This window comes from Apodemus sylvaticus, chromosome 9 (genome assembly GCF_947179515.1).
Source record: "Apodemus sylvaticus chromosome 9, mApoSyl1.1, whole genome shotgun sequence".
NCBI classification, from domain to species: Eukaryota; Metazoa; Chordata; class Mammalia; order Rodentia; family Muridae; genus Apodemus; species Apodemus sylvaticus.
In genome coordinates this window covers 46,380,068-46,386,001 of record NC_067480.1, presented here as the reverse complement: position 1 = coordinate 46,386,001, position 5,934 = coordinate 46,380,068, and the positions used below count along the sequence as shown (strand labels likewise).

Sequence of the window (5,934 nt, the reverse complement as noted above, 5' to 3'; positions counted from 1 at the left end):
AATTGACAAATGGGACCTCATAAGGTTACAGAGTTTCTGTAAGGCAAAGGACACCATCAAGAGGACAGATCGGCAACCAACAAATTGGGAAAAGATCTTCACCAATCCTACATCAGATAGAGGGCTAATATCCAATATATATAAAGAACTCAAGAAGTTAGACTCCAGAAAACCGAACAACCCTATTAAAAATGGGGTACAGAGTTAAACAAAGAATTCTCACCTGAAGAACTTCGGATGGCAGAGAAGCATCTTAAAAAATGCTCAACTTCATTAGTCATTAGGGAAATGCAAATCAAAACAACCCTAAGATTTCATCTTACACCAGTCAGAATGGCTAAGATTAAAAATTCAGGAGACAGCAGGTGTTGGAGAGGATGTGGAGAAAGAGGAACACTCCTCCACTGCTGGTGGGGTTGCAAATTGGTACAACCACTCTGGAAATCAGTCTGGCGGTTCCTCGAAAACTGGGCACCTCACTTCCAGAAGATCCTTTCCAAGGTTTTCTATCTCCAGAGTTGTCTTTCTCTGTGATTTCTTTATTGTTTCTACTTCCAGTTTTAGATCCTGGATGGTTTTGTTCATTCCTTTCACTTGATTGTTTGTGTTTTACTGTATTTCGTTAGGAATAAAAGGGCTTTTTGTGTTTCCTTTTTAAGAGCTTCTACCTGTTAACCCATGTTCTCCTGAATTTCTTTAAGGGAGTTACTTATGTCCTTCCTGAAGTCCTCTATCAGCATCATGAGATGCAACTTTAAATCCAACTCTTGCTTTTCTGGTGTGTTGGGTGGGGTATCTGGGACTTTCTGTGATGGGAGAACTGGGTTCTGATGTTGCCAGGTAGCTTGGTTTCTGTTGGTAGGGTTCTTGCGTTTGCCTTTTGTCATCTGGTTGTCTCTGGTGTTAGTTGGTCTTGCTGTCTCTGGCTGGAGCTTGTCCCTCCTGTGGGCCTGTAAGCCTGCATATATCCTTACTCCCGGGAGGCCAACTTTCCTCTGGCAGGGTCTGTGCACAGAAGGCTGTGGAACTGCCTGGCTCCCTGGTGCAAATGGCGCCTGGAAGGTTCCTGTTCCAGCTGCTCCACTGATCGTATGTCCTGTGTTCTCTTAGCTGTTCCCCTCCAGAGAGATATTGGAAAGAAAGTGGAGATCTCACCTCTGTGCTCAGAAGTGAAAGCATTGCTGGGAGATCACTCTCTCCTGGTGGGCTGTGCACAGAAGGCTGTGGAGCTGCCTGGCTCCCTGGTGCAAATGGCAATTGGAAGGCTCCTGTCCCAGCTGCTCCACTGATCATATGCCCTGTGTGCTTCTAGCTGTTTCCCTCCAGAGAGGTATTGGAGATCTCACCTCCATACTCAGAAGTGGAAGCACTGCTGTGAGATCAGTCTCTCCTGGCTGGTTGTGCACAGAAGGCTGTGGAGTTGCCTGGCTCCCTGGCAGTCATTCATTTTTCTAGTAGTAACTTGATCTTGTTGGGGGAGCTGTTTGTTTCCTTGTTTTATATTTTTTCAGGTTTCCCAGTGGCAGAATTAATGCAAATGCAAATGACGTATGTTCTTCTGTTATATTCTTGCTAAGGCTAACTGGAGCCAAATTTGTGTAACATCCTGTTCATCTGGTTTCTTTATCATGAAGGTATAGTTTCATTTTATGAAATAAAAACAAACAAGTATAAGTACTATGTGTGTTTGTATGAGTGTGTGTGTGTGTGTCCTGGGGGTAGGACTCAGGCCTTATACATACGTACAATTAACCAGCTTCTAAGTGTAGAATCAGCTGTATTAAAATGATATAAAATGTTGAACAACAACCAGAATTTCACAAACTCCTTTGAGCTATTTATATTTCCCTTGTAGGAGTATGGCACATATTGCTTAAGAGTTCTACAGACATGCCTTTTTAGAGAGTATGATGCAGGGTTTTTTTGTATTGCCTAGACGACTGTCACAAACTTCTGCACATTTAAGCACCGCCCCCCCCCCCCCCCCCGTCCTAGTATCTGAGTAAGTAGGGCTACTGACACTTGCCACCATGACTAAGGAAGGTCCTGCTGATCATTGAAATGTCACTGGCAGCCAGGGCCTTATGTCAATAGACATGCTTAACCTTGAGCTTTAAAAGATAATTAGGAGAAAGATGGGATATGAGGAGATCAGGAAAGCTTGCCAGAAGGAAGAAGGAAGTGATGGCTAAAGGAACCTAACTGGAAAGTTTATATTGGAAAGTAGGAAATCCAGGCCAACAGGGAGACAATTTCTGGGCAGAGAGTGCAGTGCAAATTTATGTCTAAGACTTTCTGGATTTGAAGTTCTCAGTTTGGATATCCAGTGGATTGGAATTTGCAAAGGGCCAGGCTCACAGATCTGCTGTGGTCACTGGTAGGCAATGATTGGGATTTTTTTATGAGTACTACATATCAAACTAGTGTACGGAATCAATGTTAGCCATATTAAAAAAAATTGTAAATGTAACCCAGCCCAGTGTGTGTGAAATGTGATAAAGGCAAATGCCCAGACTCAGTGAACACCTCAATTTTAATTGACTAACAAGATACCATGAAGACCAAGTCTGGAGAGTGTGTGTGTGGAGACTGGTAATCCTAGTGTTAGATAAGGTGGTGCTGCAGGCCTGAGCTGAAAGAGACGTAAACTCTGGTCTGACAGCTAAGGTTTGGACCCATTCCTGAGAGCTCCAATGGAGACTCTTCCTATTGAAACTGGAGTCAACCCACCGATTCCAGACACCCCAACTCTGGACCCAGTGGGGATCCAGGGCACAGTGAGGAAATGCTTGGTGGGCCTTGCCTGATCATCCAGCTTCTATGGGGAACTAGGCTACAGCACTTACCAGACCAGAGGTGAGAGTGTCTGTGTGTGTATGTGTGTGTATGTGTGTGTGTGTGTGTGTGTGTGTGTGTGTGAATGAATGTGATCCCTTTTCGCTTTATATTTGTTCATTGTTGCTTATGAATAAATACTAGTGTAACTTGATTCGCCCGAGTCACCGGCACTGTCTTTCCCCCACTCTTGGCTCCATCCCTAAGCCTGACTTGTGGCAGTAGGTGTGGTAGGCAGTGGGAGCCCCGCTGGGAAGCAGCCAGAACTCTATTTAGCAGCCACTGCAGCTACACTTTAAATTTTGGGTCATTTTCTGGACAGTTGAATTTGAATATATTCCCAGTCTAAGAACCTCTGGCCTTGAAGTCGAAATGATGCCTTAAAGCCAACACTGTACTGATAAGGCTAGGAGGAAGAGTGGTGCAGATTACACTGAGAGGCCAGAGGGGAGCCTAACCACTACTTAGAGGGCACTGGTTTCTTTTGAAATCCAACATTTGGACACCTCAATAGATGCAGATAAGTAAATCAAAAAAGAGCCAGAGAAGTTGAAAATACGAAGCCATGAAGCCAACTCTGTGCTGATAAGGCTAAGAGGAAGAGCAGGTTATTGGTGCAAAGAAGTAGACTTCAAGCCTAATAGAGAGTGGCTAGCAAAAAGACTAGCAGATAAATTATTTAACGAATTATTGAAAAATCCCCCCAAGAAGTAATTTTGCCTGGTACTTTAAAAAGAAACAATAAAAGCACTGTACCACGTGGCTTGCCAAATAACACCATAAGTGGAATAAAAAGACTAATTAAGGGTATGAGAAAGTAAAATTAGAGGATGAGGGAACCTCTGACTAACCGCATAGTTAGGAAATAAGAAAAAAGTAAAGACAAAGTAAAGGGACCAGCAGAGGAAATTAAATTCCTCAGGATACATTGGTCAACATTCCCCCAGAAGTAATTAACAAGTTAAGAAACTTACCAAGACCTCAGAATAAGACAGAAAGCCAGCATTTAGTGGGTTTATTTGGATATTGGAGGCAACATATACCATACCTGCAACGGCTGCTCATTCATTCTTTCATTCTATAAATAGTGTGTTTCTTCTAACCATAAATGTTTGACCTGGTGTAAGAGAAAATATGTGCTCTCGAAGGGTGCAGTCAAACAGCTATGAAAATAGGAGTAGCAAGGGCTGGAGAGATGGCTCAGGGGTTAAGAGCACTGACTGCTCGTCCAGAGGGTTGAGGTTCAATTTCTAGCATCCACCTGGTGGCTCACACCTTCTGTAGCTCCAGTTTGAGGGAATCTGAGGTCTTCCACGTGTACTAAACATACAAGTGGTGCACAGACATACATGCATATAAAATAATAATAATTACTATTTTTAATGAACAGGAGAATATTACGTCCTGTAAGAGTGAGATGAAAACAGAAAACTGATGGCATAAAGAAAATGAGCTGAGCAGTGGTGAGTGAGTTGCTCTTTATTCACCTGGTTTTATGGCATAATGGGAAAATGCACAGGAAAGAACATTCTAGACTGTGGCTGAAAAATCTTCTCTTAGAGTTTCTTAATCTCTCTGTGTCTTCGTTTCCTTATTTGTAACATGGGGATATTAATAGCATCTACCTCATGTCCTTGTTGTGAAGCTAAAACAAGACAAGTATGTAGAACATCTATCCTGGGCACGGTAGGAGACCAGTACACAGTAGTAATGTCATCACTGTGTCTCCTCACCCTAAATCTAAGTGGAGGGCATAGTCTGCCCCGGTTGCCAGGGAAACAAAACCCAGAGACCCCTACCCTTCCTCTCATTGGTTCCCATTCATTCATTTGGGAAGTGTGTGCTGCAGCAGCTCCTCCTAATCCTTCTATATTTACTGGACAGGTTGGGACATCCCTTGAATTGTTTATAAATCCCAAGGAGGGGAGCATGGGACACCAAATTCTCCTCCTCATTTCTTATTCTTTTTCTTGTTCATGTTCACCCGAGAAAAAACTTGACAGCTAATGCCAACAGCCTTCTTTAGCAACACTATTTAGGGAAACCCTGGTCTCAGTACCATTTAACCCAGAGTTCATAAACAACACAAGAGATTTTTAAAGTTGATGTTAAAGTAGGGTAAAAGACAAAAGAATTCCATTTGTCTAGAGTCTAAAACCAAGTACTATTTCTGGCTTGGCCATGATACAGGGGTTAACCAAGTGCTTGGAATCTATAGATGTCAGTTAGTTATGAAAATGAATAAGATACTGTCACTATCTAACAGGTCACACATTAAGAAAGCAGGAATTCTCAGAAATATGAAGCCAACAAATGGGCTAAACTTCAGAGGTTATCTGATTAAAAGAGAAGCAAGACAGGTGTGAAGAGGTCAGGGCTCATTTGGAATCTCCTCTAAGCATGGAAACTACTACAGCTTGCCTGTTTCTGAGGTCACATTAAATATAGGTTGGTTAGTACAGGCCAGGTACTGGGAAATGTGAATTTAGCAGGTCTAACATATAGTACTTAAGGAATTGCTTACTCAGAATTGAAGAAAAATAGTAGCTGTTGTCAATAGATTGCAGGGAAGAGCTGCCCCTAGAGGCTTTGTCCTTGTGGCTGTTGTGTCATAGGTGTACAGGAAGTAACAGAGAGGCGAGAGACTATGTCTGTATTCAATGTTCTGACCTGTCAACATTGGAATGATTAGTAGCCTAACAACCCCTGAAAAAAAGTGAGCCCAAGACAGCTACCAGTCCAGCTCTATGCAGGCCCAGATGAGCTTCCAGGATGGGATCAAACCAGAGACAAGACAAACCCTGCCTGGGCCAGTGAACCCCAGATGACTACCAGTCTGATGTCATGGGACCTAGACAGAGAGCTAGCCTGAGATGACCAGTCTGCTGCTGCACAGGACTTGGGGATGGGGGGGGCAGATCATGACCAAGATGACCCCACAATGTATGGGTGAAGCATAGCACTCTTGAGACCACTACTGAGATGACTCCAGACATTCAAAGGCCCACTAAGAGGAGCAAATAAGTGGTGGAGAAGTGAAGAGAAAGAGAAACAGAAGAAGGTAGGTACAAAGAGAGTAAGAACACAGGTAATGAGGAA

The 5,934-nt window shown here is 43.2% G+C and overlaps 1 non-coding gene across 1 annotated transcript; it reads left to right on the top strand.

Annotated features, from left to right (window-relative positions):
- Positions 1-5,408: 5,408 nt before the first annotated feature.
- Positions 5,409-5,539, top strand: LOC127693151 (small nucleolar RNA SNORA17). The gene has a single exon (XR_007979625.1). It is a non-coding gene; the product is annotated as a small nucleolar RNA SNORA17 (small nucleolar RNA).
- The last annotated feature ends 395 nt before the right edge of the window (positions 5,540-5,934 follow it).